General features: G+C 45.1%; 1 long non-coding RNA gene across 1 annotated transcript; it reads right to left on the bottom strand.

Moving 5' to 3' along the window:
* Positions 1-20,565: 20,565 nt before the first annotated feature.
* Positions 20,566-21,835, bottom strand: LOC121580369. Its single transcript, XR_006003031.1, has 3 exons — positions 21,770-21,835; positions 21,419-21,511; positions 20,566-20,631 (listed from the first exon to the last, which is right to left on the bottom strand). It is a non-coding gene; the product is annotated as an uncharacterized LOC121580369 (long non-coding RNA).
* Positions 21,836-27,105: the final 5,270 nt, after the last annotated feature.

Below are 27,105 nucleotides of genomic sequence, written 5' to 3'. Positions count from 1 at the left end.
CGAGGCAAAACGGTGTGTGGGTGCTGAGCTGGAGGACTCCGCAGTGGGCATAGGTTCATCGGCTGGTTTCCCACACTGCCAGGAGATATGTCCCATCTCCCCACACCGGTAACACTGTCGAGTTTCCCCCTCCTGGTGTACTCTTCTTGGACCCGCCTGGTTTCTGGCTCCCCCTGGAGCCGGGGATAAGTCCTGACGTGGCTGGGTTCGAGACCTTGGGGTCCTTTGGACGGGTTCTTCCCATTTGTGGTGGGGCCGCACTTCTGGGGTCTTTTTCGGGAAGCATTCAGCATCTCCGCTGTGGCCTGGTACTTTTCCACAGCTTCCACGGTCAGATCAGCCGTGGTCAAGGCCTGTTGACTGATGAACCGTTTTGCCTCATAAGGCAGGGCGCGTAGGTAACGATCCACCACAATGGCCTCCACCACCGCCGCTGCTGTATTCCTCTGCGGATCCAGCCATTTCCCTTGCGATTCGGACAAGTTCATGCATCTGCGCCCGAGGAGGTTGGTCTGGTTGGAAGGTCCAGCTGTGAAAGCGCTGGGCCATACCAAACTTTGTGAGTCCATATCTGCTGAGGATCTCAGACTTCAGGGCATCATAGTCAGTAACCTGGTCAGGGCCCAGGTCCCGGACAGCATTCAGTGATTCCCCGGTTAGAAAGGGGGCTAACAGACCAACCCACTGTTGCTTGGGCCAGGCTTCCCCTAGTGGCCGTGGCCTCAAATGCATGCAGGTATGCCTCAATGTCATCGGTAGCTCCCATCTTAGATATAAAGTCACTTGCCTTTATTGGGCGGGTATTTTGGACCACCCTCTGTCTCTGCAACTGCAATTCCTCTGCCTTCAGAAGGTTGGCTTTCTTTTGCTCCTCCAAGAGAGCCACGTTTGCTTGCATCTGGGCTTGCTGGCCAGCAACAAGGGCTTTCAATATGTCCTCCATTTCAGTCGGCGGGGGAGCCTACGGCCAACTTGGAAAACTGGGTGATCAAACCTTCGGTATCCTCCTCTGACATGCACTATTAACGCTTGAGTGTGCCCGTATTCTCCACCATCTGTGACGTCACGAGAGGCTACACAGCTTTCAGCGGGATTGCTCAAGTAGTGCAAGGAGACAAGGTTCAAACAAAACAAGGATTTTATTATAGGTCTTGGGAAATTAACGAAAATATAACAAAATTCTGTTCTCTTGTGGCTCTTTAAGGGTTAACAGTTCAGGGATGTCTCTTCCACATCCAAAATCATAATTCTCACTCGCTCAGATAACTTTTCCCCAGCCTTACTGTAGTCCACGTTGCAGCTAGTGGCCAACCCAGCCAAAAGTCCTTCCAAAAATCTCTCACGTATTTCCGCAGGTGCATATATCCAAAGGTGAGTATTTCCCAAAGGTAAGTATCTCCAAATCCTTATATTCCTCATGGAAGTGGACGTGCAGCACTCTTGTCCTCCAGAGAGCCCAGGTTGGAGACTGTGTCTCTTCCCTTCCCAAACCTTCAGCTCATCAGCTCCTCATTTGTTTCAGCTGCGTGGGAAGATTGGCCATAGAGGGGTGGAGTTCCCGACCATACCAGCAGATGGAGCCATAGCTGTCTGGGTTTGCAGCCACCTCAGGGGGATGTAACGTCCCTCCAGGACACAGCCTCTCGTGACATCACAACATACACACGCGTGAGTGCACACATGCACGGACACACACGCACACACACACACACACACACACACACACACGCACGCACAGAAATATATTTACTTAGAAAACTCTGATAGTCATAATTTCAAATCTTTACTTATTTATTAAATTGAATGCAATTTCTCACAGTCCATACTACAATGATGGAACAAACACATATATTATTATTAGAGATAGCTGTGGAGGGAGAAAATAAAGTAGGTTGGAATTGAATACATTTAGGCTGCAACCACAACAAAAAACATTGCTATTCCTTTTTGAAAGTATGGGATGGGACAAAGAAATATCCAGGTTCATCCCACATTAAAAAATACTACAATTTACTATAGAATACAGTGATTATTATAGAATTCTATAGTAAACTGTGGCATATTGTAGAATACTATACTATATACTGTAGTACCCCTCGATCATGTGTAGTACTTACTACAGAATGTTGTAGTATACTGAAAAATACTACAGTAAATACTACAGTATTATCCAGAAAAATCACTGTAGTAAATACTACAGTAATGTCCACAAAAACACTACACTTTTAACTATAGTAAATACTACGGTATCTTATTTGCATATACCCTACCGATTCCCCTCCCCATATAGCAAATTTGTAACACCCATAAGTGAGAAACCTACATGCCAAGTATAGACCATATATTGTGTTTCCTACAGGTTATAGAAAAGAGCAGAAGCTCTGAACTATTCGTTCAGACCCCAGTCCTACCTACCTACCTACCTACCTACCAACCTACCTACCTACCTACCTACCTACCTACCTACCTACAGGTCATGGACATTTTTCTTTGGAAGGTTTACTGAAGGAGATAGCCTCCAACTCTAAGTCAAAGAAACGAAAACAAAAACATTATAGTAAATACTACAGTATACTACAATCCGCAAAACACTACAGTAAATATTACAGTATATGACAGTTTTCTTCCACTATAGTAAATACTACAGTAAACATGACAGTATTCACTGTAATGTTTTTTGCAGACTTTGTGTGAGGACTTCCATTTGCTTTTCGGTTCAAGGTACAGTCTATTAGATACAGCTGCATAAACAAGTGGAAACTGAATGGGTAGGTATGTTTGTCTGGTCAGTAGCCAAAGAGGGTTTAATACCGATAACCGGTATCCAGAGATTTCACGACCAAGCTCCTTCCAGATGGCAGAGATAAACAATTATGGCTACTCGGGACGGGTAATATATAATTTCTATGCTGCACTAATGTGAAGTGGGGATAGCTGCTGGAACCGGACAACTCTCTTGCTTCATTCATGATTCAAGTCATCACAACTCTAGCAGCCTACTATTTTTAGGCTACTCTACATAACGTACCCATTAGAAAACATCACTTAGCCTACATGCATGGCTTCTATAAATGTAATTGCTGACTATCATGTCATATCACTATCACCGTTAGATACATATTTCTCCATTTACAGTGTAATCATGACATATTTTTGCAATTTTCTCGTGAAGGACAATTGGTGGATTTTTGGGAAAATGAAAATGAAACGCTACTCTGTTGTGGTGGTGCTCTGTAGGTTCTGAGCATTCTGCTGCCTCCTGTTCTTGGTCTTCGCTGTAGAGCGAGAAAGAGAGAAAGATAGAAAGATGGGGAGAGAGACAAGAGAGTCACATGCAAAGTTACACATTTACTGTTGTTTTATTCTTTGTTTCTCTTGTTGTGATCACTCACCAAATTCCTTCTTCAGCATGATCTTCATGCCTATACCCAGGACCAGGATCAGCACCACAGCAGACACACCACAGATCACTATGGTCAGCATCGTCAAGTCTGACACACATGGAGACAGACACACCACAGATCACTATGATCACCACCGTCAGTTCTGACACACATGGAGACAGACACACCACAGATCACTATGATCACCACCGTCAGTTCTGACACACATGGAGACAGACACACCACAGATCACTATGATCACCACCGTCAGTTCTGACACACATGGAGACAGACACACCACAGATCACTAAGATCACCACCGTCAGTTCTGACACACATGGAGACAGACACACCACAGATCACTATGATCACCACCGTCAGTTCTGACACACATGGAGACAGACACACCACAGATCACTATGATCACCACCGTCAGTTCTGACACACATGGAGACAGACACACCACAGATCACTATGATCACCACCGTCAGTTCTGCACACACATGGAGACAGACACACCACAGATCACTAAGATCACCACCGTCAGTTCTGACACACATGGAGACAGACACACCACAGATCACTATGATCACCACCGTCAGTTCTGACACACATGGAGACAGACACACCACAGATCACTAAGATCACCACCGTCAGTTCTGACACACATGGAGACAGACACACCACAGATCACTATGATCACCACCGTCAGTTCTGACACACATGGAGACAGACACACCACAGATCACTATGATCACCACCGTCAGTTCTGACACACATGGAGACAGACACACCACAGATCACTAAGATCACCACCGTCAGTTCTGACACACATGGAGACAGACACACCACAGATCACTATGATCACCACCGTCAGTTCTGACACACATGGAGACAGACACACCACAGATCACTATGATCACCACCGTCAGTTCTGACACACATGGAGACAGACACACCACAGATCACTAAGATCACCACCGTCAGTTCTGACACACATGGAGACAGCACAGAGGGACAGACATGGAGACAGCACAGAGGGACAGACATGGAGACGGCACAGAGGGACAGACATGGAGACGGCACAGAGGGACAGACATGGAGACGGCACAGAGGGACAGACATGGAGACGGCACAGAGGGACAGACATGGAGACAGCACAGAGGGACAGACATGGAGACGGCACAGAGGGACAGACATGGAGACGGCACAGAGGGACAGACATGGAGACAGCACAGAGGGACAGACATGGAGACGGCACAGAGGGACAGACATGGAGACAGCACAGAGGGAAAGCACAGAGGGACGGAGGTCCCCAGGAATTGGTTGGACATTTTAAAATGTTTCCTTTTCACACAATAGGCTCATTTGCTGAGTAGTAAGACTGAAAGCAATATCTTGACAGCTCCACATCCAATCACAAGTATAAACAGTGCAAATATTAAAGTCTCAAATATGACTGGCGAATATGTCAACCTTCAACTTTAATCTCCCTTGAATCTGAGGTGAAGTTGCCACAGGGACTCTGGATGGTGCAGTCGTATATCCCGTTGGTTTTTGTTCCTGCTCTTTTCAAGGTGAGGTTGCTATTGTTCTCGCCCTCCAGACAGTGGTTATCCTTCAGCCAGACAAACACCAGCAGGTTGCGAAGTCCCACCGGCAGGTTATGGGTACAATCTATTGTGAGATCATCACCCTCATTCACACTAAACCCAGAAATTGAGTTCAGTGTCACTTTAACATCTGTTGGGTTGAAGAGAGGTTAAGAAGTGCTTAAAAAGAGTTGGCCAAAATACAGATATTCTATGTCATAGTTAGGACCAAGAGTTTTGTGATTTTTTGGTTGTCTCATTCCACTAGGTCACTCTATATACAATACCTTCTCTGCAATTATTTGTAACTGAAAGAGGCAAATAGGGAAGGAGAGACTATTAGAGAGAAACAAATTAGAACAGCACAGAGTTTAATACCTCCTCTTCATCTCCTCCTAAATGTTACCTCAGAGATGTATTGTCAGAGAGAGACAGATATAAGGTGCATTCGGAAAGTATTCAGACCACTTGACTTTTTCCACATTTTATTACGATACAGCCTTATTCTAAAATGAATTAAATAAAAAATTGTCCTAATCAATCAACACACAATACTCCATAATGACAAAGGGAAAACAGGTTTTTATAAATTTTTGCAAATGTATAAAAAAATATAAAACAGAAATACCTTATTTACATAAGTATTCAGACCCTTTGCTATGAGACTCGAAATTGAGCTCAGGTGGATTCTGTTTCCATTGATCATTCTTGAGATGTTTCTACAACTTGATTGGAGTCCACCTGTGGTAAATTCAATTGATTGGACATGATTTGGAAAGGCACACACCTGTCTATATCAGGTCGAACAGTTGACAGTGTATGTCAGAGCAAAAACCAATCCATGAGGTCGAAGGAATTGTCCGTAGAGCTCCGAGACAGGATAGTGTCGAGGCACAGATCTGGGGAAGGGAAGCAACATTTTTCTGAAACATTTTAGGTTCCCAAGAACTCAGTGGCCTCCATCATTCTTAAATGGAAGAAGTTTGGAACCACCAATACTCTTCCTAGAGCTGGCCACCCAGCCAAACTGAGCAATCGGGGGAGAAGGGTCTTGATCAGGGAGGTGACCAAGAACCCGCTTGGAGTTTCATACCATGAGAAACAAGATTCTCTGGTCTCATGAAACCAAGATTGAACTCTTTGGCCTGAATGCCAAGCGTCACGTGTAGAGGAAACCCGGCACCATCCCTACGGTGAAGCATACTGCTGTGGGGATGTTATTTAGTGGGAGGGACTGGGAGAATAGTCAGGATCACTGAAAAGTTGAACGGAGCAAAATACAGAGATATCCTTGATGAAAACCTGCTCCAGAACGTCCTCAGACTGGGGTGAAGGTTCACCTTCCAACAGGACAACGACCCTAAGCACTTTGCCAAGACAACACAGGAATGGCTTCGGGACAAGTCTCTGAATATCCTTTAGTGGCCCAGCCAGAGCCTGGATTTGAACCCGATTGAACATCTCTGGAGAGACCTGAAAATAGCTGTGCAGCGACGCTCTCCATCCAACTTGACAAAACTTGAGAGGATCTGCAGAGAAGAATGGGAGAAACTCCCCAAGTACAGGTGTGCCAAGCTTGTAGCGTCATACCCAAGAAGACTTGAGGCTGTAATCGCTGCCAAAGGTGCTTCAACAATGTAATGAGTAAAGGGTCTGAATACTTATGTAAATATGATATTTCCGTTTTTTTATTTTTTATAGATGTGCATAAATTTCAACCTGTTTTTGCTTTGTCATTATGGGTTATTCTGTGTAGTTTGATGAAGAAAAATAATATTTTATCCATTTTAGAATAAGGCAGTAACGTAACAAAATGTGGAAAAAGTGAAGGGGTCTGAATACTTTCCGAATGCACTGTGTATACAGTACCAGTCAAATGTTTGGACACACCTACTCATTCAAGGGTTTTTCTTTTTTCTTTTTTTTAGGGGGTAGATCAGCTTTAATATTGCAGATAGATTGTAACTTCCATCAATGTAATTGTCTGCATCACTTCCAATCCCCCATATGTTTTTTTTCTCGCAAATATCTATATGTATATATATATATATATATGTATATATATATACATACATACATATATACATACATACATATATACATATAAATACACATACATACACATATTCATATCCTTTAAAAATATATATATATTACTTTCCAACCCCACCAACTTCCCTAATTGGAGTAAACTAGTGAACAACAATGCTTAGGCCTCTAATTCCAGCTTATACATACTATATACATTTTATGGACACAGTCAATTTTGTTTTTACTCCTGAACTTCCTCTACCTGCAACCTCTTCGATCATTTTCATGATGTCCATCCGGTTTGCTTCTATATGCCGTATCTTTTTAACTGTGCTCTTTCACAAAAGCTCTCAACCTATATCCTATATACTTATTATGGACACAGTACGCTTTACATTAGTTATCTTGTTGTTATTAGTTGTTGTTAGTTGTTATTAGTCCCATCCTTCAACTTTATTCAACACCACCAATCTATCTCTTAACACCATCCATATTGGATTTCCATTTGCCATATATTTTTTAAACTGTACTGTGATGTTTTACAAAAGTTCTGAACCTTTCTATTCTCATTGTTTCTACAGATTGTAAATTGAAAATAAACATTTTTGCTAAAAGTATTATTATATTATTGATCGATTGACTATGACTTTTCAGATCACCCAGTATTGCCATCTGCAGGGTTTGCTCCAGGTAAATATTGCAATCCTTTAATCATTCCTGGACCTGTGTCCAAAAACAAGCTACAAATGGACAGTACCAAAACAAATTATCTAATGATTCTGTCTCTTTGCAGCAAAATCTGCAGAGTTGGGAAGATTGTATCCCCCACATAAATAACATTCTATTGGTAGCAAGAATTTTGTATAATAATTTAAATTGAAAAATCAAAGTTTTGAATCCGGCGTCATTTTGCGTTTCAGTTCATAAACTATATGCCATGGAATCGGTATGTCAAAAATCTCTTCCCAACTATTTTGCTGTCACGGTTTCGGCCGAGGCAGCTCCTCCTCCGTGTTCGGGCAGGTTTCGCCGTTCGTCGTCTCCGGAGTACTAGCTGCCACCGCTCTATGTTTTCTGTTTGACTAGTTTTGTCTGTTAGTCACACCTGTCTTGTGTTAGGTCTAATTAAGCACCCTATTTAGTTTCCCTGTTGTGAGTGTTGTGTTGTGTGTAATTGTTTCGTGTTAGGTGTCGTTTCGTACCGGTGTTTGGTACGCCACCTCTGTATTGCTTACTTCTCGGTTGAGAGGAGTTTTGCGCACCTGTTTATGCACGCTTGTGTTTTACGCCTGTGTGCGTTTTGCCTCTGGCTATTTTGGATTATTGCCTCGCATTTTCCAGTAAAGTATTTTGGACTCTCTTTCTGCTTCTGCACTTGATTCCACACCACACCATTTCTACACGGCCCTGACAGAATTACACACCCTTCGATGGAATCAGCAGGAGCACAAGTCGACAGCGTGGAGGAACGTCTCCAGGGACAGGAACATCGCATCAATCGGATCGGGCACGCGTTGGAGGGCGTCATGGACACTCTTCGGCGCTGGGAGATCAGCGGTGTTCCCACAGCCCCACCGATCGCTCCATCACCACCAGAGAACCTGCCTACTCATCCACCGGAACCCAGTGGGATTCGGCTCTCGCTCCCGAGGGCGTACGACGGCTCCGCTGCCGGGTGTCAGGGCTTCCTTTTGCAAGTGGAGCTCTACCTAGCCACCATACACCCGGCGCCCTCGGGATACGAGAGCGTTTCCGCCCTCATCTCCTGTCTCACCGGCAAGGCGTTGGAGTGGGCCAACGCCGAATGGAGGGGAATAGACTCCGCCACAGTCACCTATGCGGAGTTCTCCCGCCGCTTTCGTGCGGTCTTTGACCATCCACCAGAGGGAAGAGCGGCGGGGGAACGTCTATTCCACCTCCGACAGGGGATGAGGAGCGCTCAAGAATTCGCACTGGAGTTCCGGACTCTAGCGGCTGACGCGGGGTGGAATGAGAGGGCCCTCATAGACCATTTTAGGTGTAGCCTTAGGGAGGACGTCCGCAGGGAGTTAGCGTGTAGGGACGCTACGTTAACTTTTGACCAGCTTGTGGACATGGCTATTCGTCTGGACAACCTACTCACGACCCGCGGGCGTTCCAGATGGGGGCCTCCCATTCCACCCTCCAGCACCTCCGAGCCTAGTCCGATGGAGCTGGGAGGGGCTGGCGCTAGAACTAAAAGAGGAAGGAACCCGAGGGGAGCAGTCTCCTGCACCAAGTGTGGCCGCGGAGGGCACACCGCGGCTAGGTGCTGGGGAGGGTTCCCTGAGGAGGGAGATGGCAGGCCATACAGTGGGGAGTCCTCCCAGGTGAGTAGGCGCCCTACTTACCCAGAGCTTTCTGTCGTCCACTTTACATTGCCTGTTTGTTTTCCACAGGTTGCACCTCGTTCCCAGCATAAGGCGCTAGTCGATTCAGGCGCAGCTGGGAATTTTATAGATCGCAAATTTTGTGTTAAGTTAGGGATTCCCCTCCTTCCAGTCGATAAGCCTTTCCCCGTACATGCTTTAGATAGTCGTCCGTTAGGATCTGGGTGGATTGGGGAGCTCACAGCGCCACTTAGGATGATGACGCAGGGGGTCATGAGGAGACGATTCAACTCTATCTGATTGACTCTCCTGCGTATCCGGTGGTACTGGGGCTTCCTGGTTAACCACCCATGATCCTACTATTTCGTGGCGAGAGAAGGCTCTTCAAGGGTGGTCTGCTCAGTGTGAGGGGTTTTGTCTGGGTGTTTCCGTAGGGGCGACCTCGGTGGAGAGTCCGAACCAGATGTCGGCACTGCACATTCCTCCTGAATATGAGGATTTGGCACTCGTGTTTAGTAAGACCCGAGCGGCAAGGTTGCCACCTCATAGACAGGGGGATTGTGCGATAGACCTCCAGATAGGAGCAGCGCTCCCGCGGAGCCATGTGTATCCTTTGTCACAGGAGGAGAAAAAAGCAATGGAGACGTACATTGCCGAGTCTCTGAGACAGGGATACATACGGACCTCTACTTCTCCCGCGTCCTCGAGCTTCTTTTTGTGAAGAAAAAGGATGGAGGTCTGCGTCCGTGTATTGATTACCGCGGTCTCAATCAGGTGACTGTTAAATACAGTTATCCACTCCCGCTGATTGGGACTATGACGGAGTCATTACACGGGGCACGGTTCTTCACAAAATTGGACCTCAGGAGCGCATATAATTTGGTGCGCATTAGGGAGGGCGATGAGTGGAAGACAGCATTTAGTACTACATCCGGCCATTACGAGTATCTGGTCATGCCATATGGGTTAATGAATGCTCCATCAGTCTTCCAATCGTTTGTAGATGAAATTTTCCGGGACATGCAGGCGCAGGGGGTGGTGGTGTACATTGATGATATTCTGGTGTACAGCCCTACCCGGGCCGAGCATGTAGCCCTGGTGCGCAGAGTATTGAGGAGACTGTTGGAGCATGACCTGTATGTCAAGGCTGAGAAATGTCTGTTCTTTCAGGAGTCAGTTTCCTTTTTGGGTTACCAGTTGTCTGCGTCAGGGGTGAGAATAGAGGTGGACCGAGTGTCCGCCGTGCGTAATTGGCAAACCCCAACGACTGTTAAAGAGGTGCAGCGGTTTTTGGGGTTTGCGAATTACTACCGGAGGTTTATCCGGGGTTTTGGTCAGGTGGCAGCTCCCATCACGTCTCTTCTGAAGGGGGTCCGGTGCGCTTGCAGTGGTCGGCTGAGGCGGACAGGGCTTTTGGTAAGCTGAAGGACCTGTTTACCTCGGCTCCGGTGTTGGCGCACCCGGATCCCACTTTACCGTTTCAAGTTGAGGTAGACGCGTCCGAGGCTGGTATTGGGGCGTTCTATCTCAACGCTCGGGTACACCACCTAAGCTCCGCCCCTGTGCTTTTTATTCTAAGAAGCTCAGTCCGGCGGAGCGGAATTATGACGTAGGGGACAGGGAGCTGTTAGCCGTAGTCCAGGCCCTAAAGGTGTGGAGGCATTGGCTTGAGGGGGCTCAGCACCCTTTCCTTATTCTGACCGATCACCGTAACCTGGAATATATTCGGGCAGCTAGGAGACTAAATCCTCGCCAGGCTCGATGGACTATGTTTCTGCCCGGTTTGTGTTTAAGATCACTTACATCCCTGGGTCCCAGAACGGGAAGGCAGATGCTCTGTCCCGCCGGTATGACGCGGAGGAGAGGTGCGTGGAGCCCATTCCCATACTACCGGAGTCGTGTCTGGTGGCACCGGTGGTGTGGGAGGTCGATGCGGAGATCGAGCGGGCGTTGCGTACCGACCCTAGTCCTCCACAGTGTCCGGTGGGTCGGACGTACGCTCCGCTCGAGGTCCGGGATCGGTTGATTTATTGGGCTCACATCGCCCTCCTCTGGACATCCGGGTATTGGCCGGACGGTGCACTGCCTTAGTATGAAGTACTGGTGGCCAACATTAGCCAGGGATGTGAGGGTTTATGTCTCCTCCTGCTCAATATGTGCCCAGTGTAAGGCACCCAGACATTTGCCCAGGGGTAAATTACAGCCCCTGCCCGTTCCACAGCGACCCTGGTCTCATCTATCGGTGGATTTTGTTACCGATCTTCCCTCCTCCCAGGGGAATACCACCATCCTGGTCGTTGTGGATCGGTTCTCTAAGGCCTGTCGTCTCCTTCCCATGCCGGGTCTTCCTACTGCCCTACAGACCGCTGAGGCTCTATTTACTCACGTCTTCCGGCATTACGGGTACCCGAGGATATAGTGTCTGATCGAGGCCCCCAGTTTACCTCCAGAGTCTGGAGAGCATTTATGGAACGTTTGGGGGGTCTCGGTGAGCCTTACCTCGGGTTACCACCCGGAGAGCAATGGGCAGGTCGAAAGAGTCAACCAGGATGTGGGTAGGTTTCTGAGGTCATATTGTCAGGACCGGCCGGAGGAGTGGGCGAGATATGTGCCCTGGGCCGAGATGGCACAGAACTCTCTCCGCCACTCCTCCACTAGACTAACCCCTTTTCAGTGTGTCTTAGGGTATCAGCCGGTTCTGGCACCGTGGCATGAGAGCCAGATCGAGGCCCCTGCTGTGGATGAGTGGGTAAGGCGCTCGGAGGAGACGTGGGAACGCTGCTCATGTCCATCTGCAGCGTGCCATACGTCGACAAAAGACGAGCGCCGACCTACGCCGCAGCGAGGGGCCAGTGTACGCACCTGGAGATCGAGTCTGGCTCTCAACCAGGAACCTACCCCTCCGCCTGCCCTGCCGGAAGCTGGGTCGGCGGTTTGTGGGGCCTTTTAAAGTCCTGAGGAGATTGAATGAGGTGTGTTACAGGTTAGAACTACCTATTGATTACAAGAATATTAACCCCTCATTCCATGTGTCTCTCCTCAGGCCGGTGGTAGCTGGCCCACTCCAGGACTTCGAGATTGAGGAGACTCCCTCCGCCCCGTTGGAGATCGAGGGGGCTCCGGCGCACACTGTTCGGACCATCCTGGATTCCAGACGCCGGATGGGGGTCTCCAATATCTCGTGGAGTGGGAGGGGTACGGTCCGGAGGAGCGGTGCTGGGTGCCGAGGAGGGATATTCTGGATCCGTCCCTGATGACCGAATTCCATCGTGGTCATCCTACGCGCCCGGCGCCGCGCCCTCCTGGGCGTCCCCGAGGCCGGAGTCGGCGCACGGCTGGATCCGCGCGTCAAGGGGGGGGGTACTGTCACGGTTTCGGCCGAGGCAGCTCCTCCTCCGTGTTCGGGCAGGTTTCGCCGTTCGTCGTCTCCGGAGTACTAGCTGCCACCGCTCTATGTTTTCTGTTTGACTAGTTTTGTCTGTTAGTCACACCTGTCTTGTGTTAGGTCTAATTAAGCACCCTATTTAGTTTCCCTGTTGTGAGTGTTGTGTTGTGTGTAATTGTTTCGTGTTAGGTGTCGTTTCGTACCGGTGTTTGGTACGCCACCTCTGTATTGCTTACTTCTCGGTTGAGAGGAGTTTTGCGCACCTGTTTATGCGCGCTTGTGTTTTACGCCTGTGTGCGTTTTGCCTCTGGCTATTTTGGATTATTGCCTCGCATTTTCCAGTAAAGTATTTTGGACTCTCTTTCTGCTTCTGCACTTGATTCCACACCACACCATTTCTACACGGCCCTGACATTTGCAATCTATGTGGGACGGCTGTCAATCCTTTGGTCCTTAAATGAAACTGGTATACTTTTTTATTTATCACAATTTTCTTTAACCAATTATGTTCTTTAATGCAGGGCCAACAGACAAGTTCCTTACTTTTTCCCCCTTCCACTTTCCTCTTCCATTATTGCGGTAATGCTGCAATTATTTGGTTGTAATTTTGGGTAGAGCAGACATTTTTGTTAGCTGCATGTACGACAGAACTCCACCAGTCCTACCTATGATATCATTTACGAAGATTATACCTTTTTTAAACATTTTGTCAAAAAATAATGTTTTTTTTATCAATTTGTATATTTCAGTTTCACCACAATATTTGTTGCATTATTTGTTCTGTCGTTTCTGGAGGATTAAATTGAAATTGCAACCAACTTTCAATGACTTGTTTTAGAAATAGTGATATTTGGGAGATTTTTTCCTTTTCAAATACCTGAAAGTGAGAGGTTGTAATCTGAATAAAGGGAAAAGGGCCATTCTTGAACATTGGGTGAGACAATCTTACTAATTTGCTAGAGAACCAGTTCGGATTGATTTAAGTATAACTTTTGTATGACTGAAGCTTTTAGTGATAGGTCTAATGCTTTAATATTTAATCATATCTGTCCTCCAAATTCATATTCATTATATAAATAGGCCCGTTTAATTTTGTCTGGCTTGCCGTTCCAAATAATATTGAATATTTTTTCTCATTTAATTTTAAAAACTGTTCGCTAGGCGTAGGCAAGACCATAAGCAAATAGATAAACTGGGATAATACTAAAGAGTTAATTAGGGTGATTTTTCCACATATTAACAGGTATTTACCTTTCCATGGTAGCAAGATCTTTTCTATTTTTGCTAACTTTCTATTCAAATGTATTCGAGTGAGATCATTTATTTCATTTGGGATATGTATTCCGAGTATATCCACATCACCATCAGACCATTGTATTGGTAAACTACATGGGAATGTACTTTTTTTTATTTTTATGATCCAATACGTAATATAGTACATTTATCATACTTTTTTTGTAATCCAGAGAGGTTAGAAAATGTATCTAGATCCTCTATGCAATCTGTGGAGGGATTCAAGGCTGTGGAGGGATATTTAAAATAATCCATCTACCTTGCGTATCTGTTTGGACAATTTGCACATTCGGATCGAAATTACTGTTAATTAATATCATCACCCCTTTTGAGTTTCTTTGCTCATGGGAGAAGTATATTTCGCCCCCCCATTCCTTTTTCCATGCAACTTCATCTAGAATTGTTGAATGAGTTTCCTGTAAACAATATATATTATATTCCTTCTCTTTCAGCCATGTAAATATTGTTCTTCTTTTGTTATTATCTGCTAAGCCATTACAATTATACGTGGCTAAACTTATTTCACCACATACCATTTTTTTCCACCTTTATTTAACCAGGTAAGCCAGTTGAGAACAAGTTCTCATTTACAACTGCGACCTGGCCAAGATAAAGCAAAGCAGTGTGATAAAAACAACAACACAGAGTTACATATGGGGTAAACGAAACATAAAGTCAAAAATACAACAGAAAATATATATACAGTGTGTGCGAATGTAGTAAGTTATGGAGGTAAGGCAATAAATAGGCCATAGTGCAAAATAGTTACAATTTCGTATTAACATTGGAATGATAGATGTGCAAAAGATCATGTGCAAATAGAGATACTGGGGTGCAAATTAGCAAAATAAATAACAATATGGGAATGAGGTAGTTGGGTGGGCTAATTTCAGAATGGCTGTGTACAGGTGCAGTGATCGGTAAGCTGCTCTGACAACTGACGCTTAAAGTTAGTGAGGGAGATAAGAGTCTCCAGCTTCAGAGATCTTTGCAGTTCATTCCAGTCATTGGCAGCAGAGAACTGGAAGGAATGGTGGCCAAAGGAGGTGTTAGCTTTGGGGATGACCAGTGAGATATACCTGCTGGAGTGCAGACTACGGGTGGGTGTTGCTATGGTGACCATTGAGCTAAGATAAGACGGGGATTTGCCTAGCAGTGATTTATAGATGACCTGGAGCCAGTGGGTTTGGCGACGAATATGTAGTGAGGGCCAGCCAACAAGAGGGTACAGGTCACAATGGTGGGTAGTATATGGGCTTTGGTGACAAAACGGATGGCACTGTGATAGACTACATCCAATTTGCTGAGTAGAGTGTTGGAGGCTATTTTGTAAATTACATCGCCGATGTCAAGGATCGGTAGGATAGTCAGTTTTACGAGGGCATGTTTGGCAGCATGAGTGAAGGAGGCTTTGTTGCGAAATAGGAAGCCGATTCTAGATCTAATTGTGATTGGAGATGCTTAATGTGAGTCTAGAAGGAGAGTTTACAGTCTAACCAGACACCTAGGTATTTGTAGTTGTCCACATACTCTAGGTCAGACCCGCCGAGAGTAGTGATTCTAGTCGGGTGGGCGGGTGCAAGCAGCGTTCGGTTGAAGAGCATGCATTTAGTTTTACTAGTGTTTAAGAGCAGTTGGAGGCTACGGAAGGAGTGTTGTATGGCGTTGAAGCTCGTTTAGAGGTTTGTTAACACAGTGTCCAATGAAGGGCCAGATGTATACAAAATGGTGTCGTTCGCATAGAGGTGGATCCGAGCATCACCAGCAGCAAGAGCGACATCATTGATATACACAGAGAATAGAGTCGGCCCGAGAATTGAACCCTGTGGCACCCCCATTTGGCACATTGAACTCTATCTGAGAAGTAGTTGGTGAACCAGGCGAGACAGTCATTAGAGAAACCAAGGCTATTTAGTCTGCCAATAAGAATGCGGTGGTTGACAGAGTCAAAAGCCTTGGCCAGGTCGATGAAGACGGCTGCGCAGTACTGTCTTTTATCGATCGCGGTTATAATATCGTTTAGGACCTTGAGCGTGGCTGAGGTGCACCCATGACCAGCTTGGAAACCGGATTGCATAGCTGAGAAGGTACGGTGGGATTCGAAATGATCGGTGATCTGTTTGTTAACTTGGCTTTCAAATACTTTCGAAAGGCAGGGCAGGATGGATATAGGTCTGTAACAGTTTGGATCTAGAGTGTCACACCCTTTGAAGAGGGGGATGACCGCGGCAGCTTTACAATCTCTGGGGAGCTCAGACGTTACGAAAGAGAGGTTGAATAGGCTAGTAATAGGGGTTGCAACAATTTCGGTGGCTAATTTTAGAAAGAAAGGGTCCAGATTGTCTAGCCCAGCTGATTTGTAGGGGTCCACATTTTTCAGCTCTTTCAGAACATCAGCTGTCTGAATTTGTGTGAAGGAGAAGCGGGGGGTGCAGAGCTGGTGGCCGGGGTAGTGGTAGCCAGGTGGAAAGCATGGCCAGCCGTAGCAAAATGCTTGTTGAAATTCTCGATTATTGTAGATTTATCGGTGGTGACAGTGTTTCCTAACCTCAATGCAGGTGAAGGTCAAGGGCAGTCAAGTCTGAGGAGAACCAGGAGCTATCTAAGGCAGGTTGAGCTGGGCTGGGGGATCTACAGTGAAATAGTACAATAAGAAATAACCGAAACAGCAATAAGCAAGGCATATTGACATGGGAGAGAGGCATAAAGCAATCACAGGTGTTATTCGAGAGAGCTAAGACAACAGCTGGTAATGGCGACAAAGTTTGGGCTGAGGCTAAATATAAACAGGATGCGGTACCGTAAAAAGGAACAGTCCAGCAGGCATCAGCTGTATAGCTGAGTTATCATAAGGTCCGGTGAACAGCAATAGGAGAGTTCGGAGGTAGTTCGGGGGCTGCTATAGCACTGGCGAGCAAGAGGCCACGGCTAGCGTGTGCTAGCGGACCGGGGCTAGCAGACGGATCTTCGTGGTCGACGTCGTAACGGGAAGCCTGTTGTAACTACATCAGATGATTTCATCGGCAGACCAGTCGTGTTGGATCGGTGGGGCTCCGTGTCAACACTAGGAGGTCCCATCCGGTTGACAGAGAGGTAGATAGCCGGGAGATGGGCCTGGCTCAAGGCTAGCTCAAGGCTGATTAGCCAACAACAACGTCCATTTGGTTGCAGCTAGCTAGTAGCAATGATCCAGTGTTAAGGTCCAGTGATTCAGTGATTCCGGCAGAAAAAACAATATGTTCTGGGATGATAACGCGCTGTGCAGACAGTGCAGACTGGCCGATAACAGTCCAGGCTAGAGCTGGCTGGTAGGTAGTGCAGGCCATGGACAATGGTGAAAAACCGCTAACGGTGGCTAATAGCAAGGCGTTTGGAAATTGCTCCCAAGGATGAACCAGATTTCTGGACTGTGCCTTTAAACAGCTTGGAAAATTCCAGAAAATGATGTCATGGGTTTAGAAGCTCCTGATAGGCTAATTGACATCATTTTAGTCAATTGGAGGTGTACCTGTGGATGTATTTCAAGGCCTACCTTCAAACTCAGTGCCTCTTTGCTTGACATCATGGGAAAATCAAAAGAAATCAGCCAAGACCTCAGAAAAGAAATTGTAGACCTCCACAAGTCTGGTTCATCCTTGGGAGCAATTTCCAAACGCGTGAAGGTACCACGTTCATCTGTACAAACAATAGTATGCAAGTATAAACACCATGGGACCACGCAGCCGTCATACCGCTCAGGAAGGAGACGCGTTCTGTCTCCTAGAGATGAACGTACTTTGGTGCGAAAAGTGCCAATCAATCCTAGAACTACAGCAAAGGACCTTGTGAAGATGCTGGAGGAAATGGGTACAAAAGTATATATATCCACAGTAAAACGAGTCCTATATCGACATAACCTGAAAGGCCGCTCAGCAAGGAAGAAGCCACTGCTCCAAAACCGCCATAAAAAAGCCAGACTATGGTTTGCAACTGCACATGGGGACAAAGATCGTACTTTTTGGAGAAATGTCCTCTGGTGTGATGAAACAAATATAGAACTGTTTGGCCCTAAAGGCCATTGTTATGTTTGGAGGAAAAAGGGGGTAGCTTGCAAGCCAAAGAACACCATCCCAACCGTGACGCACATGGGTGGCAGCATCATGCTGTGGGGGTGCTTTGCTGCAGGAGGGACTGGTGCACTTCACAAAATAGAGGGCATCATGAGGAAGGAAAATTATGTGGATATATTGAAGCAACATCTCAAGACATCAGTCAGGCAGTTAAAGCTTGGTCGCAAATGGGTCTTCCAAATAGACAATGACCCCAAGCATACTTCCAAATTTGTGGCAAAATGGCTTAAGGACAACAAAGTCAAGGTATTGGAGTGGCCATCACAAAGCCCTCAATCCTATAGAAAATTTGTGGGCAGAACTGAAAAAGCGTGTGCGAGCAAGGAGGCCTACAAACCTGACTCAGTTACGCCAGCTCTGTCATGAGGAATGGGCCAAAATTCACCCAACTTATTGTGGGAAGCTTGTGGAAGGCTATCCGAAATGTTTGACCCAAGTTAAACAATTTAAAGGCAATGCTACCAAATACTAATTGAGTGTATGTAAACATCTGACCCACTGGGAATGTGATGAAAGAAATAAAAGCTGAAATAAATAATTCTCTCTACTATTATTTTGACATTTCACATTCTTAAAATAAAGTGGTGACCCTAACTGACCTAAAACAGGGAATTTTTACTAGGATTAAATGTCAGGAATTGTGAAAAACTGAGTTTAAATGTATTTGACTAAGGTGAATGTAAACCTCCGACTTCAACTGTATATATAGCTATTTAAAAATATATTTCTATTCAAATATTTTGCATATCTTATTTTCCATCATTATCAATTAATATACATAATAATGTCGGCAGTTTATGCGTAGGATTGCTACCTATAACCCGGATTGCCATTGTATTACATTACATTTTTGACAAGCAATTATTATTATAGCAAACAGTTATTGTGGTACATCCTATATTCTCCCTAACATCCTTACCCCCTTGCAACAGATGTGGGATAAACACACATGCACATACTCTAACACACTCAACCCCTTTCCTTCTCAATCATCCATAAGATCAGATGCTCAACGGTTGTTACATCCCAGAGCCCAACTCAAGAAAGGACCTGATTTACGAATGCATATACAGTTACAGCTGTTTGAGAAAGCATGCAAGATTGAGCAAAAATTGACAACAATGTGAGATTTGATTAATCTATGTCAAGTCCTAGGTGATGGAGATCAGATCCACCCTCTTCTCCTGAGACACAAACACTCTGGTCCTCCGTTGTAACCATTTTTCCCAAGCATCTCCGTGCAGTCAGACTGGGTTTTTGTGCAAAGCTGTCATCAAGGAAAAGGGTGGCTATTTGAAGAATCTCAAATATAAAATATATTTTGATTTGTTTAACACTTTTTTGGTTACTACATGATTCGATATGTGTTATTTCATAGTTTTGATGTCTTCACTATTATTCTACAATGTAAAAAATAGTAAAAATAAAGAAAAACCCTGGAATGAGTAGGTGTGTCCAAACTTTTGACTGGTATATATATATATATATATATATATATATATGCGCGTGTATGTAGCTGATGCCATGGCACACAATCACTCATATTCCACTAACATTTCAACAACCGCCATATCAAAATGGATGACTCAACTATCTATTGGCAGTAGTGAGTATACGGTGGGGGAAAAAAGTATTTAGTCAGCCACCAATTGTGCAAGTTCTCCCACTTAAAAAGATGAGAGAGGCCTGTAATTTTCATCATAGGTACACGTCAACTATGACAGCCAAAAAAAATCCAGAAAATCACATTGTAGGATTTTTAATGAATTTATTTGCAAATTATGGTGGAAAATAAGTATTTGGTCAATAACAAAAGTTTCTCAATACTTTGTTGTATACCCTTTGTTGGCAATGACACAGGTCAAACGTTTTCTGTAAGTCTTCACAAGGTTTTCACACACTGTTGCTGGTATTTTGGCCCATTCCTACATGCAGATCTCCTCTAGAGCAGTGATGTTTTGGGGCTGTCGCTGGGCAACACAGCCTTTCAACTCCCTCCAAAGATTTTCTATGGGGTTGAGATCCGGAGACTGGCTAGGCCACTCCAGGACCTTGAAATGCTTCTTACGAAGCCACTCCTTCGTTGCCCGGGCGGTGTGTTTGGGATCATTGTCATGCTGAAAGACCCAGCCACGTTTCATCTTCAATGCCCTTGCTGATGGAAGGAGGTTTTCACTCATAATCTAATAATGCTGAGTTGCATCCAAATAACACCATACCTACTGTGAAGCATGGGAGTGGAAACATCTTGCTCTGGGGCTGTTTTTCTGCAAAGGGACCAGGACGACTGATCCGTGTAAAGGAAAGAATGAATGGGGCCATGTATCGTGAGATTACTTTTTAAGTGGGAGAACTTGCACAATTGGTGGCTGACTAAATATTTTTTTTCCCCACTGTACTGACTGATATGAAATGAATACTGACCAGTGCCATTGAAGCATTGGGTAGTGTTTGAGCACAGGGAGTCACAGACGGCTGAGGGATAGATAGCTGGAGGGAGAGGAAGAAAAAATATATATTCAAAGCATCCATGGTCTGTCTGAGTTTCAAGAAAGATCTAGTTAATACAGAAATACAACAAGGTAGAATACTGTAATGGTCTGATGTAAAAGTCTAAAGGTCAGGGGAGGAGTAGGGTTACAAGCTACCAGTAATATAACAAAGTTAAATATATATAGGACAGAAAATATATATATCTGTGTCCATATTGTCCATGAGTTTCTAGTGGATAGACCATATGGTACAAGGCAAAATAGCCTAATTAATGAAAAAAAGCATCTAATCAACAATGGTATTATTTTCAATTAACTCTGCAAACTATTGACTTTTTTCTCAACTGCCACGAATTTGGCACCAAAACACAATATATATACTACAAAGACATATTGACATAGTGAAATTTATTTTATTTTTTTCATGCTCAAACCCTTACATCAAACACCAATGGTATTCACTAAGTTGATGGTTTATATTTAGGATAATGTTTTACAGCTTTGTCATTCTATTTCTTATTTTAAAATCATCTTATTTGATTATTTAATATACTTTCCATGTGATAAAGCCACACAGAGGGCCTGAGATAATTACAGATACCTGTGATAATCTGAAGTACCCAAAAAGGTCACTAGATGTTTTGTGATAAATTCCCCCCCACCCCCAAAAAAAATGTTTTTAAAGTTACAAAAATTCTGGTAGTTTAACGGTACACTTATAAAGTTACCAGTAATATGCCCTCCCTTTGCAACCCTAGGAAGGAATAATAAAGTGGAAGGGTTACCCATCTCTGCTACGAGATTCCCAGACATTCCAGGTGAGTGGGTTAAGTTAGACCTTAGAGACTTCAAAGGAACACAGATAGAACAGACACTACCTTCAGAGCGAGATAGAGAGAAGAGTGAGGAGGAGAGAGGGAAAGGGAGAGGGAGTGTGGAGGGTGAGGAAGGAAAGAGGGATGGAAGAATGACAGCAGGGGAAAAGGGAAAGAGAGAGAGGTATATAGAGGATTGGGTCGGGGAGACAGAGAAGGAAAAAGTGAAGGTTTCAACAATAATTATCATAAGTCCATAATATTCATGAGGTAATATCAAACAACTGGATTTTTTAACATGGAAATGGGATTGTTCCTTACTGATCACGAGAAGGCAAGCAAGTGAATACAGGCCTGTCCCCGTCATCGCCTTCATAGGTACCATCTGACAAAGACGAGATCTCATTCAATTTCTATTCATTCAAAAAGTTTATCAAAATAGAAATGGGTTCAAATGTAAATGAAACCCACAAACAATATTTAATTCAGGGAATTCTCAATAATGTCAAAAACCTAGAAACGTTACTAAAAAACAACAACATAAAATTATTTTACCTCTTGTGCTGGGTCTCTCTGGTTATGCACTGAGTTCCCTGGACGAGGAATGATTGAGCGTCTCTACTTTGCGTAATCTACAGAAAGGTAATGTACACTGGGGCTGATATAAACACTGATATCAATGCAAATCACCTCACCACCCACAGCTGACAGTAAAACAAGCAATAGACAGATAATACAGGAACATGTTTGTGCCCTGCTTGGCACCTGGAGTTTGTTGTTGATGGATGGGAGTGAGTGCTAAGACTGTCGTTGGTGCTATTGGACTGTTTAACAGGATTCAGAACAGAACACAATTAGTAAGTAAGTAGCTATCCCGAAGAGCAGATCTCCTGTTTTTGTAGCATGAGGGAGCTTGATGGACACCCTGGACAGGATTCTAGTCTATCACATGGCCTTACCCTCAATCTAGCTCCCTAATGCTGAGTGCCAAGCAGAGATGCATTGGGTCCCATTTTTACACTCTTTGGTATGATTCAGCAGGTGATCAAACTCCTAACCTCAGGGCGGACACTCTAACCACAAGGCCACTGAGTTGGTCAGAACAAAATGACAGCGGTCAAATGGTCAAACCTGGACTTGGCTATAATATTTCATATTTTGGCATCATGTCTGCCTCCAACACACACTATAACTCAATAAAGACTGTGATGTCAATGCACCTCTTATCAGAATTAGTTGCCGACATTATAGCTGAACCATGCAAATTGTGTGTTGACTTCCAAAGGATCAGGAGGCCTTTTTCACAGACAGCATATTTCAAACAAATTAGGAGCAGTACAGTACAGTACAATACAGTACACTGCATCATGGGATAGGAAGTTCATCTTTCCCCACTACCTGTCAGTCTGGCTCTGAAGCCATAGGGTCTGTTCTCTGGACGCTTCAGATTCACTTCCTCTGTGGCTACCAGAGAGTGCTGTTGATCAAACAAAGTTACACATCAAATCAAATCAAATCAAATTGTATTTGCCACATGCGCCGAATACAACAGGTGTAGACCTTACAGTGAAATGCTTACTTACAAACCCTTAACCAACAATGCAGTTTTAAGAAAAATAAGTGTTAAGTAAAAAATAGATAAGTAAAAAAAAATAAAAAATAATAATTAAAGAGCAGCAGTAAAATAAAATAACAATATGAAGGCTATATACAGGGGGTACCGGTACAGAGTCAATGTGCGGTGTCACAGGTTAGTCAAGGTACTTTAGGTAATGTGTACATGTGGGTAGAGTTAAAGTGACTATGCATAGATAATAAACAGAGAGTAGCAGCAGCGTAAAAGAGGGGGTAAGGTGGGGGGACAATGCAAATAGTCTGGGTAGCCATGATTAGCTGTTCAGGAGTCTTATCGCTTGGGGGTAGAAGCTGTTAAGAAGCCTTTTGGACCTAGACTTGGCGGTCTGGTACCGCTTGCCATGCGGTAGCAGAGAGAACAGTCTATGACTAGGGTGGCTGGAATTTTTAGGGCCTTCCTCTGACACCACCTGGTATAGAGGTCCTGGATGGCAGGAAGCTTGGCCCCAGTGATGTACTGGGCCGTATGCACTACCCTCTGTAGTGCCTTGTGGTCGGAGGCCGAGCAGTTGCCATACCAGGCAGTGATGCAACCAGTCAGGATGCTCTCGGTGGTGCAGCTTTATAACTTTTTGAGGATCTGAGGACCCATGCCAATCTTTTCAGTCTCCTGAGGGGGAATAGGCTTTGTCGTGCCCTCTTCACAACTGTCTTGGTGTGTTTAGACCATGATAGTTTGTTGGTGATGAGAACGCCAAGGAACTTGAAGCTCTCAACCTGTTCCACTACAGCCCCGTCGATGAGAATGGGGGCGTGCTCAACCCTCTTTTTTTTCCTGTGGACTACAATCATCTCATTTGTCTTGATCACGTTGAGGGAGAGGTTGTTATCCTGGCACCACACAGCCAGGTCTCTGATCTCCTCCCTATAGGCTGTCTCATCATTGTCGTTGATCAGGCCTACCACTGTTGTATCGTCGGCCATGCCGTTGTGGGGGAACAGGGAGTACAGGAGGGGACTGAGCATGCACACCTGAGGGGCCTCCGTGTTGATGATCATCGTGGCAGTTATGTTTTTTACCTACCCTTACCACCTGGGGGCGGCCCGTCAGGAAGTCCAGGATCCAGTTGCAGAGGGAGGTGTTTAGTCCCAGGGTCCTTAGCTTAGTGATGAGCTTTGAGGGCACTATGGTGTTGAACGCTGAGCTGTAGCCAATGAATAGCAATCTCACGCAGGTGGAAAAGGGTAGTGTGGAGTGCAATAGATATTGCATCATCTGTGGATCTGTTGGGGCGGTATGCAAATTGGAGTGGGTCTAGGGTTTCTGGGACAATGGTGTTGATGTGAGCCATGACCAGCCTTTCAAAGCAGTTCATGGCTACAGATGTGAGTGCTACGGATCGGTAGTCATTTAGGCAGGTTATCTTAGTGTTCTTGGGCACAGGGACTATGGTGGTCTGCTTGAAACATGTTGGTATTACAGACTCAGTCAGGGACATGTTGAAAATGTCAGTGAAGACACTTGCAAGTTGGTCAGCGCATGCTCGGAGTACTCCGGCTGGCCCTGCAGCCTTGTGAATGTTGACCTGCTTAAAAGTCTTATTCACATCGGCTACGGTGAGCGTGATCACATAGTCATCCGGAACAGCTGATGCTCTCATGCATGGTTCAGTGTTGCTTGCCTCGAAGCGAGCATAGAAGTGATTTAGCTCGTCTGGTAGGCTCGTGTCACTGGGCAGCTCGCGGCTGTGCTTCCCTTTGTAGTCTGTAATAGTTTGCAAGCCCTGCCACATCCGACGAGCGTCAGAGCCGGTGTAGTACGATTCAATCTTAGTCCTGTATTGACTCTTTGCCTGTTTGATGGTTCGTCGGAGGGCATAGCGGGATTTCTTATAAGCGTCCTGGTTAGAGTCCCGCTCCTTGAAAGCGGCTGCTCTACCCTTTAGCTCAGTGCGGATGTTGCCTGTAATCCATGGCTTCTGGTTGGGGTATGTACGTACGGTCACTGTGGGGACGACGTCATTGATGCACTTATTGATGAAGCCAGTGACTGATGTGGTGTACTCCTCAATGCCATCGGAAGAATCCCAGAACATATTCCAGTCTGTGCTAGCAAAACAGTCCTGTAGCTTAGCATCTGCATCATCTGACCACTTCCTTATTAACCGAGTCACTGGTGCTTCCTGCTTTAGTTTTTGCTTATAAGCAGGAATCAGGAGGATAGAATTATGGTCAGATTTGCCAAATGGAGGGCGAGGGAGTGTTTTGTACGTGTCTCTGTGTGTGGAGTAAAGGTGGTCTAGAGTTTGTTTTCCTCTGGTTGCACATTTAACATGCTGGTAGAAATTAGGTAGAACGGATTTAACTTTCCCTGCATTAAAGTCTCCAGCCACTAGGAGTGCCACCTCTGGATGAGCGTTTTCCTTTTTGCTTATGGTCTTATACAGCTCATTGAGTGCAGTCTTAGTGCCAGCATCGGTTTGTGGTGGTAAATAGAAAGCTACGAAAAATATAGATGAAAAGTCTCTTGGTAAATTGTGTGGTCTACAGCTTATCATGAGATACTCTACCTCAAGCGAGCAAAACCTAGAGACTTCCTTAACATCTCTCTGTCTCTCTCTCTCTCTCTTTTACCATTTAGCTTCCAGTGATTTCCCGTCAATTATTCAGGCCTGCCTAACTGAGGATAAACTGTAATTTTTCTCATCCCAGAGAGCGCAAACAAATCAATTCCCATTAGTCTGGGCAGGAGAAGGAAAGATCCCCTGAGCCATATATTCCTGTGACAGCCTTTCTGCTCTCCTCTCCTCTGCTGAAGGAATGGCATTCTACTGGCCTGAGAGATTACAGCACTGTCCCCTAAAGCAGCAATGTGGAAGGGCCAAGTCCTGCCTCATTAAAAAAATTGAGTATCTGTTCTGGAAACTTTGGTTTGTTACACGAAAAGCCACACTAGTATAAAAATGTCTACTGTAAGAGAGACAAGTGGCTTTTTCTTCGTTTTGATCACGTGCTGCACATGCCTATCAGGCCCACTTAATTGGATCTACTTAATTGGCTCTACTTAATTGGCTCTACTTGATTGGCTCTATTTGATGGGCTCTACTTGATTGGCCCTTAGATTTGATCCACAGGTGTTTCTAGTGCCCCGCCCCCAACTTCGACTTAGAGAGAGGCAGGAGTCAAGGTGAACTAAGTTGGGGGGACACAAATTGTAATTGCAGATAGATTATAGGCCTACGTCTGAATTATAAAATGTATTCTATGCTTGTGTTTCTAAATAGCATGTCTTCTTCAAATTCATTTTCTATATTTGCAGACTCTTCAAGCAGTAGTTTACCTTTTAACTGCTTCCTTATCAAACTCCTCTCTCACGTAGTGCTACGTAAAAACATTTAATTCAGTCCCAAAAGCTTTTCCCCCGGAGGATGGTGGCCTTCAGCGGGCTCTGCCGAAGTCTCTCTCGCCTGGTGAAGGGGACCGCTCAGTGCAAGTTTGGGAAGCTGAACACCTACAACAATACCCGTCCACCAATTCAAATAAAGGTATGCCTAAAAGTATCCAACAACTCGTTGACATTTTTGGAAAGAAATTAAACAATTTTCTTTCAGAAATGTCTTTGAGTAGCCTATTGAATGTTTAAAAGTATTTTGACTGGATGTGCCTTTATCCACTGGCAATCATAGTGTTGTCACCAGCCAGACCCATTTCTGATTGGGTGGGAAGCTGAGCCACAGCTCTTGTGGCTGGATCCACAACCTCTTCTCATAATGCACTGTTGGTGCTATATCAAGTAGCCATATTTGCTCAGCCGAGTTTTCACCTGCATCCTCTCAGGCCAAGTGTGTTTTTATCCCCATAAGCCTCATAGCCTACACTGCCTAGTCTGAAATACAGTAGGGCAGGGACACAAGCACACCACCCACATCAGAGAGTTTCTCAAGAGCCACGACGTGAGCAGTGTGATCACTGTAACCGCACTTCCCCTTTTGTGGCCCATTGCCACAGCAACACTTCCCTTTCAGACAGGAAATAACAGGGAGTCGTAAATGACGAGGACCGAAGTGTGTTTGTGTCAGTGC

The sequence above is a fragment of the Coregonus clupeaformis genome, chromosome 2 (assembly GCF_020615455.1).
Source record: "Coregonus clupeaformis isolate EN_2021a chromosome 2, ASM2061545v1, whole genome shotgun sequence".
NCBI lineage: Eukaryota > Metazoa > Chordata > Actinopteri > Salmoniformes > Salmonidae > Coregonus > Coregonus clupeaformis.
The sequence above is the reverse complement of the archived record's forward strand: the minus strand, read 5'-3'. Positions and strand labels throughout refer to the sequence as shown.